Source organism: Apium graveolens, chromosome 6, assembly GCF_009905375.1.
Source record: "Apium graveolens cultivar Ventura chromosome 6, ASM990537v1, whole genome shotgun sequence".
Classification (NCBI taxonomy): Eukaryota; Viridiplantae; Streptophyta; class Magnoliopsida; order Apiales; family Apiaceae; genus Apium; species Apium graveolens.
This window is the reverse complement of record NC_133652.1, coordinates 261,024,307-261,040,850: the sequence shown is the minus strand read 5'-3', so window position 1 is coordinate 261,040,850 and position 16,544 is coordinate 261,024,307.

The following is a 16,544-nucleotide window of genomic DNA, read 5'->3' as shown; positions in this document are numbered from 1 at the left end:
AGATGCCAACTATCAAAGCTTATGATGGCATGGGAGATCCCGCTAATCATGTTAGGACATTCTCTAATGCACTGCTGTTGCAGCCCGTGAATGATGCTATTAAGTGTCGGGCCTTTCCTCAAACCCTGTCGGGTATGGCTCAAAGGTGGTATAGTCGTTTGCCCCCAAACTCTATTGGGTCGTTCTGAGAATTAAGTCAGGCTTTTATTAAGCAGTTCATCAGCGTGAGAGTGCATGAGAAAAGTTCAGCATCTCTTATGAGCATTGTGCAGGGAACAAAGGAATCCTTGAGAGACTACCTGAATCGCTTCACAAAGGAGGCTTTAAAAGTCCCGGACCTTGATGATAAGGTAGCCATGATAGCACTGCAACAAGGAACTAGGGATGAGTTCTTCAAGATGTCCTTGGCCAAGCGCCCCCTGAAAGCATGTTGCAGCTCCAAGATAGGGCCGGGAAGTACATCAAGGTGGAAGAGAGCATGAGGAAGACCATAGCAAGTAGTGAGCCCACTGGAGGCAAGAAGCGGAAAACTGACCTGGAATATATCGCTAAGGACAAGTATCCTAGAACCGAGCAAAACCCTGATTCAACCCCCAAGAAGGGAGGACCTGGGCAAAAGTTCACTGAATATGCTAAGCTGAATGCTCCTAGAAGCCAGATCTTGATGGAAATCGAGAAAGATCGAGATATTCGTTGGCCTAAGCCCTTGAAGGCGGATCCTCCCAAGCTAGATAAGAGCAAGTATTGTAGATTTCACAAGGATGTTGGTCATGACACCGATGAGTGTAGGGAACTGAAAGATGAAATTGAGTTCCTTATTAGAAAAGGGAGGTTGAACAAGTACACTGGAGATGGAGGGGATAGGAAAAACAATGGAAGAAAGAACTTTCAAGATCGTAGGAGGGACCAAGACGATCAGGGGCGGAATCCTCAGCCTAGGGGACCGGTGATAAATACAATCTTCGGAGGACCACGACCCCGAGGGCCTGTGATAAACACAATTTTTGGAGGACCAACTGCTGCTGGGTTATCCAAGAACTCCAGGAAAGCGTATGCCCGAGAAGTTATGCATATTTTTGGGGAAGCCCCGAAGAGGGCCAGGACAGGAGTAATAATGTCTTTTGATGATTCTGATCTGGAGGGTGTGCAATTTCCCTATGACGACCCGTTGGTCATAACCCCGATTATAGGGAACAGCCCGGTAAGAAGGGTCCTTGTGGATAATGGTGCTTTAGTGGATATTTTTCTCCATGACACCTTTTTAAGGATGGGATATAATGACTCCCAATTGACCCCAACTAATATGCCAATATATGGATTTGCAGGAGTGGAATGCCCCGTAGAAGGAATAATCAAGTTGCCAACAACTATAGGACAAAAACCAAGGCAAGCAACTCAGATGTTGGACTTTGTGGTGGTGAAGGCTAGTTTGACTTACAACGATATCATGGGAAGAACAGGGATACACATCTTTAAGGCAGTCCCTTCTTCCTATTATTCAGTTATAAAGTTTCCAACCTGAGATGGGATTGGAGAAGAGAGAGGAGATCAAAAAAAGGCTAGAAGTTGTTGTGTGGCCTCTTTAAGGGCAGATGGAGTTGGGGGCAGGTTCTTCCTATTGAAGATCTGGATATCCGAGAGAATGATGAGAAAAGAGGAAAGCCAGCAGAAGACTTAGTTTCAATTCCTTTAGCCCCCGAAGATCCTGAGAGGATGACTTTTATTGGAGCCAAGCTCGAGGAGCCCCTTAGAGGGAAGTTGGTGAAATTTTTGCAAGAAAATAGCGATGAGTTTGCTTGGTTGACAGCTGATATGCCAGGAATAGATCTGGAACTGATCACTCACAAGCTGAATGTGGATCCAAGTCGGAAGACGGTGAAGCAAAAGAAAAGAAATTTCGTTCCAGAAAGACAAGAAGCTATAAAATAGGAAGTGGAGAAGCTCTTAGAGGCTGGTTTCATAGAGGAGATTAAATTTCCAGAGTGGTTAGCAAACGCTGTGATTGTGAAGAAGGCCAATGGAAAATGGAGGATGTGTGTGGATTTTACTGATCTAAATGATGCATGTCCTAAGGACTGTTTCCTGTTACCAAGGATCGATACTTTGATAGATGCCACTGCTGGGCACGAGATGCTGAGTTTTATGGATGGATTTAGTGGATAAAATCAGATCAAGATGCACACAAATGACATTCTGAAGGTATCATTTATCACTGACTTTGGTGTTTATTGTTATCTTGTTATGGCATTTGGTCTCAAGAATGCAGGAGCCACCTATCAAAGGTTGTTAAATAAAAATTTTAAGGATCTTATTGGCAAGAATATGGAAGTCTATGTTGATGACATGTTAGTTAAGAGTCTAGTAAAGACTGATCATATAACCCATTTGAGGGAAGCTTTTGAGGTACCACAAGATGATGTTAAATCCTACGAAATGTGCTTTCGGAGTAGGATCTGGGAAGTTTTTAGGATTGATGGTCTCCAAGAGAGGAATCGAGGCCAACCCCAATAAAATAAAAGCAATCCTGGATATGGAACTACCAAAAACCATCAAAGATGTTTAGAAACTCACAGGAAGGGTTGCTGCCCTGGGATGATTCATCTCCAAGTCAGGAGACAAGTGCTTGCCGTTTTTCAAGTCCTTAAAGAAGGTCAAAGATTTTGAATGGAATGAGGAAAGCCAGAAGGCATTTAAGGAATTAAAGAAATATATGGCTCAGGCCCCATTGTTGGCCAAGCCAACTTTAAACGAGGTTCTATACTTGTATTTGGCCGTTTCAGAAAATGCCTTGAGCGCTGTGTTGGTTAAGGAGAAACTGAGAATCCAGAAACCCGTGTACTATGTCAGCAAAATTCTGCACGGAGCTGAGTTGGGTTATTCAACCATTGAGAAGTTTGCTTCAGCTCTGGTGATGGCTTCAAGAAAGTTACGTCCTTACTTTCAGGCTCATCAAATTGAGGTTCTAACAAATCAACCCTTGAGAAATATAATCCACAGTCCTAAGGCTAGTGGGAGACTGATCAAATGGGCAATAGAGCTGGGAGAATTTGACATTAAGTATAAGCCACGAACGGCAATAAAAGCCCAGGCATTAGCTGACTTCGTGGTGGAATGTACCATACCCAACCAAGAAGTCAGGCGGCAGGAAGATACCATACCTCAAGACAAGGAAGTTGATAATGGGGGTAAAGAAAAGGATGATAAGGAGAAAGAATATTGGGTTCTCTATTTTGATGGAGCATTAAAAACAAATTCAAGTGGAGCATGTTTGGTGTTACAAAGCCCCGATAGGTTCTTGATTGAGTATGCCATGAAGTTAGACTTCCCGACCACAAATAATGAGGCTGAATATGAAGCTTTGATAGCTGGCCTCGGCTTAGGAGGGACACTTAGAGTCAAGAACTTAAAAGTCTGTGGAGACTCGAAGCTGGTCATATCCCAGGTAAAGGGAGAGTTCGAAGCAAGGGATGATACGATGGCTAAGTATGTTCGCCTAGTAAGGGCTGTGATGACCCAATTTGATGAATTCCATATTGAACATATTCCGAGAGAGGAAAATGCTAAGGCAGATGCGTTATCAAAGTTTGCTTCATCCGAGATAGAGGAAAGTTCAGGAAGCGTATACTTCCCCGTTTTGAAGTCACGGAGCATTGATGTTAAGCTTGTGGCTCCTATAGGCCTGGGGACATCATGGATTGATCCCATTAAGGCACATATTGAAACCGGATGGTTGCCAAACGATGCTACTGAAGCACGAAAGTTGGATGTTCGAGCACTAAGATACTTTTTAATAGATGGGATTTTGTATAAAAGATCTTTTGTGGTTCCTTACTTAAGGTGTCTCAGGCCTGATGAGGCACGTTTGGCTCTTGAAGAAGTACATGAAGGCATATGTGGAAAATACTTGGGGGGCAGAGCATTAGCTCATAAGATAACCCGTTTAGGCTTTTATTGGCCAGAAATTATGGCTGATGCCAAAGAATATGTGAAGAAGTGTGACCGCTGTCAGAAGCATGCACCTATTGTTAGACAACCCCCTGAGATGCTGACCTCCATCAACTCACCCATTCTCTTTGCTATATGGGGAATGGATATACTTGGGCCTTTCCCCATGGCCACGGCACAAAGGAAGTTTTTGATTGTGGCCATTGATTATTTTACTAAGTGGATTGAAGCCAAGCCCCTGGCCAAAATCACAACTAAGCAGGTTGCACAATTTTTGTGGGAAAATATCATGTGCCGGTATGGAATTCCCCGCATCCTAGTCACTGACAATGGAACACAGTTCAACAACAAGGAATTCAAGAAATATTGTGAAAAAATGAAATTAAGTTACGGCTCACCTCTGTGGCTCACCCGTAAGCCAATGGGCAAGCGGAAGTGGCAAATCGAATAATCCTGGATGGACTAAAGAAGAGGATCAAGAAATCGAGGAATAATTGGGTGGATGAGATACTCCCAATACTGTGGGCCTATAGGACTACCTGTAGAGTCACGACCGGAGCAACTCCCTTCATGTTAGCATATGGGGCATAAGCAGTTGTCCCCGTGGAGATATCACATTCCTCTCCCAGGATTTAAGCTTTCAATGCTGAGGAGAATGAGGAAGGGAAAAGATTAGCCCTGGATCTAATCGACGAAGTGCGAGATGAGGCACATGCGAAGATAGTAGAATATCAGAAAAAGGCTTCGTTCTACTACAATCTAAGGGTTAAGGAAAGATTCTTCAAGCAAGGAGACTTAGTCTTGAGGAAGGTGGAAGCCTCTGGTGTTGGGCAAGAAGGAAAGCTTGCCCCGAATTGGGAAGGGCCGTACAAGGTTAAGAACGTTCAAGGAAGGGGAACCTACAAGTTAGAAACTATGGATGGTTTCGAAGTACCGAGAACTTGGCAGGCACAAAATCTGAAGGTTTACTATGTGTAAGTCAGTTGAGTACGATTCTCACTTGTCAAAATGACAAGTAGGTTTAAAAGCACCTTGAAGCTTTGCTTGCGTAGGATTTTATATTCCAGTAGAATTTACATTGTCGAGTCATTATTATTAAGGGTCGAACCCATACTATGTAAGGTTTTGGAAAACTAGACTTCATATTAATGAGTTTGAAATTATTTCAACCTATTTAAGTTGTGATAATATCTTGTGTGGTTTTAACAAAAATCATGCTTTGATCATTGAAAGAAGAAGACTTCAAGGATTCTTTTATAAGAGTGCATGTTGCACAACTCAAAGGGCCAAGTAGTTCAAGTTTAAATGCATATTAAGTACTGGAAAGATAAAGGAGAAATATGCGAATAAGAAAAGCAGCATTAAATAAGCCCGAAGGGTAATAAGTTCTGATACAAACAAAGTTCAAACATAAGTTAAGAATAAAATTACAAAATAGAAAAACTACTCCTCCATGCGGGAGCCTTCATTCCCTTACTCCTTATCAGCACCTTCATTTTCAGCATCCTTCGCAGGAGAAGCGGGAGGAGAAGCAGTGTTAGGATCCAAGATGCGATCATCTGGCTGAAGGGAGTTGAAGAGGGCATCTATGTTGTCCTCCGTCTCAGCCTGTTCAGGACTACCATCTGATACTTTGCAAAAGGGCTTACGGAAGAGTGTGGCCCAATCACCCCCGGCCCAGGTCAGCCTAACAAACTCATCCCTCCATTTAGGGTTGTTCTCGACTATGGAGTTGCTATCGAAAATATGGGGAATTTTGGGCCGTTGACGAATTAAAACCCAGCCCGGTTGACCCATGGAACTATTATAAAATTGAAAAAAAATCCTAAAGACAGCTATAGAAAGAGGAAAATTGTTTCTAAGACAAAGAACCATAAAACATAGAATATTCCTCCATGCATTAGGGGGAAGTTGACAAGGGTTAATTTTTACATCTGCAAGCAGACGAGGAATAAATTCGTGAAATGGAAACCTAAGACCCGCGTTCAGGGCTCCTTGATAAATAAACAAGGTATCCCCCTCCCAGTTACATGTCCTATCCCCGGGGGCAGCTGGGGTGATCCTAAGATAGGGTGGAAGTTTATACAAGGAATTCATGGACTTAATTCTACCCTCTAACTCATGAAAAGTGTTACCATGGTTATACGAATCTAATTCAGATAGAGAGGGATATTCATCACCTCTAGAGTTTATCATATCGATTAAGGAAGTATACGGAGATTGAATTTGAATGTTTGTACCTCTCTTGGAAACGTTCATCTTCCCCAACCGAGCCAAGTCACGATCCGCCATTGATATGCTTCGGATGATTGCTTGAAACCCAGAAAAAACTTGAAGGAGGTGGAGCTGCGGTGGCTGAAGTCGCCGGAAATCGCCTTCTTAAGAGAGAAATCTAAGAGAATTTTGAGAGGAAGTTTGAGAAATGAGGAGTGAAGTGAGGATTCTCACTTCTCACTTCTCTTATATAAGCGAAAAGCTCGAAATACGAGGCATTTTTAGGCCCATATAGCCAGGCCCAACTTAAAAAGCCCATTATCAAGAAGTGTCAGGAATAATCTAGAAGCACCGATGGAAACTGAAGGGTAAAAAATCGACCAGAATTTTAAATAAATAATTTGATCAGAGTCCTAATCGACAAAAGGCAGGAATCCTGATCGATATTTCATTCGATTAAAAGGGTAAAAAGCCATTTAGTTCGATTAGAGTCCTGATCGACAGAGAAAAAATTCCTGATCGATATTTCATTCGATCAAAAGGATAGAAATTCACTTAGTTCGATCAGAGTCCTGATCGACAAAAAGAAGAATTCTAATCGATATTTCATTCAATCAAAAGGGTAGAAATTCACTTAGTTCGATCAGAGTCCTGATCGACAAAAAGAAGAATCCTGATCGAAGATACCATCGATTAGAGTGGTGTATTATGAGCTAGTTCGGTCAGAATCCTGATCGAAATCGATCAGGAATCCTGATCAATTTTGCATAAACCCTGATCGAAAATACCGACTAGAGTGTTACTTTGAGAGCTAGTTCGATCAGAATCCTAATCGAAATCCTGATCGATTCTGCATAAATCCTGGTCGAAGATTCCATCGACTAAAGTGTTACTTTCTGAGCTAGTTCGATCAGGATCCTGATCGAAATCGATCAGGAATCCTGATCAAAGATTCAGTCGACCAGAATGGCAATATCACAGTAAGATCGATCAGGATCCTGATCGATTTCGACCAGGATCCCTGATCGATTTGGTATGAATCCTGATCGATTTGGTATAAATCCTGATCAGTTTTAAGCCAGAAAATTAAGGAAAAATCCCATAATAAAGGGAAAAATTCCATAAAATTAAGGAAAAATCCCAGAATAAAGGGAAAATTCCAGAAAATTAAGGAAAAATCCCAGAATAAAGGGAGAAATTCCAGAAAATTAAGGAAAAATCCCAGAATTAAGGGAAAATTCCTGGAAATTAAGATAATTGCTAAATAAAAAGGGATGAAAGTAAATCATTGTAAATGTGTAGGTCGCTCCACACTTTACGCAAAAACGATTCCCTGTAAGGGAACAAATGAACTTAACTTCTGCGAAACCTAGTCTCTGTTTCCCAAAAGTTGGGGGACAAATGATAGGGATAAATAAATCCTGATTGTGTAATTAAATATTATATTGATTATACAAGATGTGGGCTGCTGGGCCCAATAAGAAGATGTATTATATTCAGACCAAAAAGGTTAGCATATTGATCACACCTGATGGACCAGATCAGGCCTGATGGAACAAAGAAGGCCCAAAACCCTGATTATTAAATAATTTCGTAATTAATTAATAAGAGGAAAATCAGCTATGAAAAAGAGTCCCAATAAGGACATAAATCCTTGTAGATTGGCCTCCAAGGAACCTCATAGGATAAGGAATCAGCTTCCTACTTCCTAGGACTCCAAAGTCCATTCTAATTCAGTGACTTGACCATCAAGTCTCCTATACCAAATCCAATTCAAGGACCACCAACATCTATATAAGGGGCCTCACCCCACAAATCAGAACTACATTTTTTGACTTGATCCTTGGCAATCAGCAAGGTACGTAGGCATCTTGTTAAGGCAGATTGAGTCACGAAACACAAGAGCAGTCAAATCGAGCCTTGAGCTTTGTAATAAATACATCAATTATATATCTTAGTTTTTAATCCATAACAATAATATTAAAGTAAAATACATTATAATGTATTTTCAAATTACAAATGGGTGTATTAATATTTTGTGAGTTACATATCAAATAATTTTATAGCATTGATTGTCATTTAAGCGGAATTATTATGTTAGGTAATGTTAGATATATTTGATAATATCATGGATAATATGATTTATGTTTAGTTTTCAGATCTTACTTAAACAGGATAAATCAGTACTTATTGGAAGTCAGGACTTAAGGATATCAGTACTTATATTATCAGGAGATAATCATCAGAAGATGGATATCAGAACTTAAGTGCTGAAGTACATTCAGATAAGGACAGTAGCTGATTAAAGGAAAGAAAATCGAGATAAACATAAGAAGAGATGCATGAAGAAGGAATTCTATGAAGAATAGAATACTTGGAAGAAAAGATATCTGATTGATATATTTTAGGAAGCAGAATTATATTCCATATCAATTAGTGATTATTTTGTAATTGTGTAGTATATAAACACAGACATAGGGTTTACACTATAAGTGTTATCATATTCGAGAAGATTATTCATTGTAACCCTAGTAGCTCTCGTGATATTTGTTCATCACTGAGAGGTAACAGTTCCATACTGTAACAGAGTTTATTGTTTCAATAAAGTTTATTTTCTGTTACTTGAGATATTAAAGTTCAATTTGATTATAATTTACACTGTATTCACCCCCTCTACAGTGTGTGTGACCTAACAAGTGGTATTAGAGCCGATCTGTTAACGCACATACGGTTAAAGATCCAAACACAATCATGTCTGACACAGAAACTCCAACTAAGCCTACCAAAACTGAAGAACCACCAAAGACACAAATTCAAAGTCGGTATGAGACCATCAGAGTTCCCATACTGAGACCATCTGAATATCCCATATGGAAGGTGAGGATGACCATGTTCCTAGAAGCAACAGATCCAGAATATCTTGATAGAATCAAGGAAGGGCCTCACAAACCAACCTAGCTCGCTGTTGCAGTTGCAGGTGAAGCAGCAAAGACTGTACCAAAGGAGAAGAGTGATTATACTGCTGAAGACATCGCATCAATTGCTAAGGATGCTAAGGTACGACACTTACTGCATAGTGCCATTGATAATGTAATGTCAAACAGGGTAATTAACTGCAAGACTGTTAAGGAGATATGGGATGCTCTGGAAACAAGGTGTCAGGGAACTGATACAATTAAGAAGAACAGGAAGACAATACTCACTCTAGAGTATGAACACTTTGACTCAATGGCTAATGAGTCATTGACTGATTTATATGATAGATTTGTCAAACTCTTGAATGATTTGTCATTGGTTGATAAGGAGTATGATCTTGAAGATTCAAACCTTAATTTCCTGTTAGCTCTTCCTGAATGCTGGGATATAAAGGCAACAACTATAAGAGACAACTACAATCTTGATGAAACAACTCTTGATGAAATTTATGGAATGCTCAAGACTCATGAACTTGAGATGGAACAAAGAAGCAAGAGGAAAGGAGGAAAGTCAAGGACAGTTGCTCTTAAGGCTGAAGAAGAATCCCCCAAGGCAGCTACCTCAAGGAAAAATAAGGGTAAAGCTCTTTTCACAAAGTCTGATACTGAGTCATCAAGTTCTGAAAGTGATAATGACTCAGATTCTGAAAGCTTGCCTGAGACTGATGTTGATGAGGAGATGATGAAGCTGTGTGCTCTTATGGTGAAAGGGATCACAAAGATTGCATACAGGAAGTTCAGGAAGATAAAGAAGTTTTCCAGGAAAGGCACAAGTTCTGATAAGAAGAATATCAGAAGATCTTAGGGCAGAGGAGGAAAGTCTGATAGAGGAGATTATACCAATGTCAAATGCTATAATTGTGGTGAGAAAGGCCACATATCTCCTGATTGTAAGAAAGTGAAGGGTGACAAAGGCAAGGCTCTTGTTACAAAGAAGAAAAGCTGGACAGACACCTCAGACTCTGAAAGTAAGGAGAACTATGCGTTGATGGCAAATGCTGATAAAGAAAGTGCTGAGAGCAGTTCTGAAGCTGCTGAAACAAAGGGCAACAGGAAAAATATTCTAGTTCTGAACAGTGGATGTTCAGGACATATGACTAGAAATAAAGCCCTGCTATCAGACTTTGTGGAGAAAGCTGGCCCAAGTATTTCTTATGGAGATGGCAACATTGGAAAAACATTGGGATATGGCAATATCAATCTTGGGAACGTCATCATTAAAGAAGTAGCTCTGGTCTCAGGACTTAAACACAATCTGCTGAGTATAAGTCAAATCTGTGACAGAGGTTATCATGTTGATTTCTTTGAAGAACACTGTGAAGTTGTGAGTAAATCCAAAGGCAAAGTTGTTCTAAAAGGATACAGGCGTGGTAACATTTATGAAGCTAAGCTTTCAACAAGTACTGATGGTTCTGCAATCTGTCTGATGAGTAGAGCATCAATTGAAGAAAGCTGGAATTGGCACAAGAAACTCTCTCATTTAAATTTCAACAATATAAATGAACTAATAAAGAAAGATCTTGTGAGAGGACTGCCAAAGTCAGTATTTGCTCCTGATGGCCTTTGTGATTCTTGTCAGAAGGCCAAACAAAGAAAATCTTCATTCAAGAGCAAGACTGAATCATCAATTCTTGAGCCTTATCATCTACTACATGTTGATCTATTTGGTCCAGTGAATGTCATGTCTATTGCAAAGAAGAAATATGCGTTGGTCATAGTGGATGAGTTCACCAGATACACATGGGTGTATTTCTTGCACACAAAAAGTGAAACTGCATCTATCTTGATTGATCATGTCAAACATCTGGATAAATTGGTCAAAGATTCTGTGAAAACCATAAGGAGTGATAATGGCACTGAGTTCAAGAATTTGATAATGGAAGAGTTCTGCAAAAACCATGGAATTAAGCAGGAATTTTCTGCTCCTGGAACTCCACAGCAAAATGGAGTTATTGAAAGGAAGAATAGAACTCTCATTGAAGTTGCACGTACAATGCTTGAAGAAGCAAAAGTTCCAACCTACTTCTGGGTTGAAGCTGTGCAGACTGCTTGTTTTACTCAAAATGCAACACTCATTAACAAGCAAGGAAAAACACCATATGAGATGGTGAAGAAAAAGAAGCCAAATCTGAGGTACTTTCATGTATTTGGATGCAAGTCTTTTGTTCTCAAGACTCATCCTGAACAGCTATCCAAATTTGATCTAAAAGCTGATGAAGGAATCTTTGTTGGATATCCACTTTCCACAAATGCCTTCAGAGTCTATAATTTGAGAACAAGAGTGGTCATGGAATCTATCAATGTCTCTTTTGATGACAAGAAGATTACTGGTCTTGAAGATTTTATTGATCATGATCAGCTGAGATTTGAAAATGAAGACTCAAATTCTGATACTGAAAATCCTGACAGTCTAAGTCCTGATACTGTAAACTCTGATGGATTAAACTCTGATGTTATTGAAATTGTGGTGAGTACGTCAAAGGAAGATGCACCTATGCAGGGGGAGCATACTCAAGATCTTACCACATCTCAAGAAGCATCAGAACATACATCTGGCTCTTCAAGTTATGATTCGTCAAGTTCTGATAAGCCAAGTTCTGATAGTTCTGAAAATCTAAATTCTGAAGAATCCAACTCAGAGAGCATAGTTTCAGGGGGAGCATCAGAAAATGAAAATAAAGACAGCATGGATCATGGGGGAGCATCCAGTTCTAGAGAAAACCTTCCATCTGCAAGAAAGTGGACTAAATCACATACACCTGATTTGATAATTGGAAATCCTGATGCAGGTGTCAGAACTAGAACAGGTACTTCAAACGAATGTTTTTACAATTCGTTTCTCTCTCAGACTGAGCCAAAGAAAGTGGAAGAAGCTCTTCAAGATGCTGATTGGGTGCAAGCAATGCAGGAAGAGTTAAATGAATTTGAAAGAAACAAAGTCTGGACCCTAGTGCCAAGACCAAAGAATAGATCTATTGTTGGTACAAAGTGGGTATTCAGAAACAAAACTGACAGTGATGGCATAATTACAAGGAATAAAGCAAGGCTGGTTGCAAAAGGATATTCTCAACAGGAGGGAATTGATTATGATGAAACATTTGCACCAGTTGCTAGGTTAGAAGCCATAAGGATATTTTTGGCTTATGCTGCTCACAAAAAGTTTATTGTCTTTCAAATGGATGTGAAAAGTGCTTTTCTCAATGAAGAATTGGAGGAGGAAGTATATGTTGAACAACCTCCAGGCTTTGTAGATTCCAAACATCCAGATTATGTCTACAGGCTTGATAAAGCACTTTATGAACTTAAGCAAGCTCCCAGAGCATGGTATGAGACTTTAGCTCAGTTTCTTCTGGAAAGTGGATTTAACAGAGGAACTATAGACAAAACACTGTTCTACCTCAACCATGGAAAGGACTTACTTCTGGTCAAGATTTATGTTGACGACATCATTTTTGGGTCTACAAATGACAGACTGTGCAAAAAGTTTGCTAAACTGATACAGTCAAGGTATCAGATGAGTATGATGGGGGAACTTAGCTATTTTCTGGGCCTTCAAGTCAAGCAGAATGAAGAAGGCACTTTTATTTGTCAAACTAAGTACACCAGAAACTTGCTGAAGAAATTTGGAATGCAAGATTGTTCAAGTGTATCCACTCCCATGGCCACTGCAACAAAACTGGATAAGGATACTGGTAAATTAGTAGATATTACTGATTACAGAGGTATGATTGGCTCTCTACTCTATCTAACTGCTAGTAGACCTGATATCATGTATGCTACCTGTCTTTGTGCAAGATTTCAAGCAGATCCAAGAGAACCTCACTTAACAGCTATGAAAGGAATTTTCAAGTATCTTAAAGGCACAGCTGATCTGGGATTGTGGTATCCCAGAGAATCAGATTTTAAACTAATAGGTTACTCAGATGCAGATTTTGCAGGTTACAAAATTGAGAGGAAAAGCACAAGTGGAAGCTGCCAATTTCTTGGAGGCAGATTGGTTTCTTGGTTTAGCAAGAAACAAAAGTCAATTTCCACATCAACTGCAGAAGCATAATATATTGTTGCAGGAAGCTGTTGTGCACAGATTCTCTGGATGAAGAATCAGTTACTGGATTATGGGTTAACATATTTCAAAATCCCTATTTACTGTAATAATCAAAGTGCTATTGCTATGATAGGTAATCCAGTTCAGCAGTCTATGACAAAGCACATCAGCATCAGGTACCACTTCATCAGGGAACATGTGGATGAAGGTACAGTGGAATTGCACTTTGTTCCAACAGATCAACAACTAGCAGATATCTTCACAAAACCATTGTGTGAAGCTACTTTTACAAGATTGGTAAATGAACTTGGAATAGTTTCAGGTTCTTTCTCTAAATCTGCTTAGTTTTGTTCTGATGCATCAGACTTTATGATCAGTATTTACAGAATTTAATCTCTTTGTGTATTCTGTGCTTACTTGAAAAATGTGTTTTAAGTACTGACTGTTGTCTGATCAATGTTTCCAAACTCTGATAGTGATATGTCTGTTTAGGTAACTATTCAATCCTATGAGGATAATTGTGCTAGATGCTAACCTAGTAGTTTTCAATAAACAAGGGATCCCATGTAAGAAGTAATTATTTATGTGGAAATCTATTGACACAAGCAAATTCTGATAATTGAGCTTAGTTGAGTTTACTTGGTCTATCTTATTACTAAGTCACAAACTAGAATATTGCTTATCATCTGTTAAGTTCTGATGCTAGTAAATCTGTTGAATGTACTAAGTGTTGATAAACCTCTCTTATCAAAAGAAAAAGAAAATAATCATGGATTAAAATCAGGTACTCCTTTGAGATCTAGAGTACAAATGTGGAAGGGACGACCCAAGTGCATTGCTGGTATTAAGTAAATATGCATTAGAAAAGCAAAACATTTTCTTGGTGACTTTTCACACTCTATGATTACTGGAGAAATACTCTGATAATAGCATAAATTCTGATAAGCAGTCGTGACTCACTTACACTGAGAAGCCACTGTAAAATGGAATTTAAAAGGATGCATAAAATTAGCACAAAATAGTTGAGGTGGACTCAAGCATGAACTCATTCAACAGTAGGTTTCAGAATAATGACAACTCTTTAGCAAAGTTTTAGTTATGCCTTATTTCTAAGATGTACTGAAGTGAATCAGACTTTACTCATTATCTGATATTTAGCTTACTGCACACACTAACCACTCCATATGAATGATGAAAATCACCGTGGTGATCTATGTTATTTTAGATGAACAGTCATTGTGTCATATTGCACAAATTCTGAGGACAAGTTTTGATTGCATGTTCTGATGATTAAGTTCTGAAGAATATAAATCAGAATTTGTGAGAGGACTTACTAAAATAGGCATTCCTTTTTCGAGTTAAGAAATTATGTTCTGATGACTATTAAGTTCTGATATAAGTCTAAGTTCTGATATTACAGTCTGATTCTTTACTTGACTTATTTAAGGATAAAATTTGACAACAGTCTCATATTAAACCAGAATATGTTGAAATGGAAGATTAATAGTCACTATAGTTAGGGATAGTGGTACTCGTACATGAACAGTCAACTTTTACTTGCTTCTTGTGCGCATTAAACCATGTTTTCTCTTTCCAATGAATGTTTTTCTTTTTCCAAGTCTGGGGAGATGAGGTAGAATTAATTCTACCTGTCAGCATTAAATTTCTTTGCGTCTCCTGGCATTCTCTTGCCTATATAAGCAACCACTTCACATCAGCCTTCCCATCAAATCTTTTTTCACAAACTCACCTTCATAATCTTGATATCAAAAATACCATGGTCAATTACAATATGTTTTTGAACTACGAAACATTCAATATGGAGCTGAGCTGTGCCGATTGGCAGCAGGAATGGCACGTTACTCCCATTCCTGATGAGATATGGGACTCCGTTCCCCAGGAGGTACTCACCCACCTCCTGTTCTTCTACATGGACTACCATCGCCATCTGGAGCGATTGGAGGAGGAAAGGCTGGAAGCTCTCCGCCAGCAAGAGCGAATCATACGACTCGCTATTCTGTTTGTCGAGAGTAGGAAGAAGAAATGATTTATTTTCTTCTTCCTGTTTTTCTTCATCATCAGCCTTGCCCTGCTTCTTGAACTAGGACAAAGGCTGTTGACGTTAGGTTTAGCAGCTTAGGGAAATCTTGTACAAGTTCTAATGTAATTTAAATTTTATGAATGTATTCTCTTGATATATTAATGAATTTTTTTTTTGTTTCAAGATCTTGTCTCTGAAGCATTGATAAATCCTGATACATATTCATATTCTGATGACCATATAAATTCTATTTTAACTTAAGTTCTGATTTTATTTTATCAGTACTTGCTCGTCTGATTTATTATGGTCATTTTCACTGGAATTTTTTTTTCAGAATATTGATGTTGCAGTGAAAAATAATTAAATAAGTGGGAACAGTTTCAATTTTGAAATTAAACTGTTTCACCTTGATTAATGGAATAACTTGGTAAGTGAAATGGTTTTTCCTTGAAAAACTGCAAGTGGGTAAGTAATGATTACTGTTTTCTCGTGCCCATTAACTAGTCGTTTTTACTGCATGTCTGACAGGTGTCCAACAGTTACATTTTTTTAAAAGTATAAGTAAGACAGAGAGAGGATTTTTTTAATCTTTTATTTTCTTTTACACTTTTTCTCTCTATTTGCTTTTACTCTTTTTCTTCTTCTAACGTTGGTTTTTCATATAGACATTCTATCAAACACCTAACAGGCACTTATACATCTCGATAAATTTCCTGGCACCTAAGGATTTAATCATTGATGGAGCTAAATTTGTTTCGAACAACTATGCTGCAATTCTTGATAATGCTGAAGCACCGTCTGAATTGCATTTTGTGCAAGGTCTTCTTGCACACAGTGAAATCGGGTATGCATTGACCCAACCTTCAGTATTCTCAAGCCAACAAGTTCTGACACTTTGGAGGACTGGAAACTTTGATAATGGTGGTCAAAATGGTACTCCTAGTATTGTTTTCGAAGTGGGTGATTCTCCATATGCAGTCACTCCTGGTACAATCCGCAAGGCTCTACATCTCCCAGAAGGATGTACTTTTTCAATTCTAGAGGAATCAGCTCTTCAGGAGTTAATGGCCAGTTTGGGGTATGAACAGAGTTTGGCAAAGCTTGGGCAGCTGAAACGAGCTCATATCAGAAGGGAATGGAGTTTCTTCTTCGATTGCATCACTAAAGCTTTTGGGAACAAGTGTTCGAATTTTGATGCCATCCCCATAATGAGTCAGCACATCGGGTATGCCATTATAAACCAAACCCATTTTGATTTTACAACTGCTATAATAGGTTTTTTGGGGATAGGATGACAGAGGATAGGAATGTTGTTTACATTGCT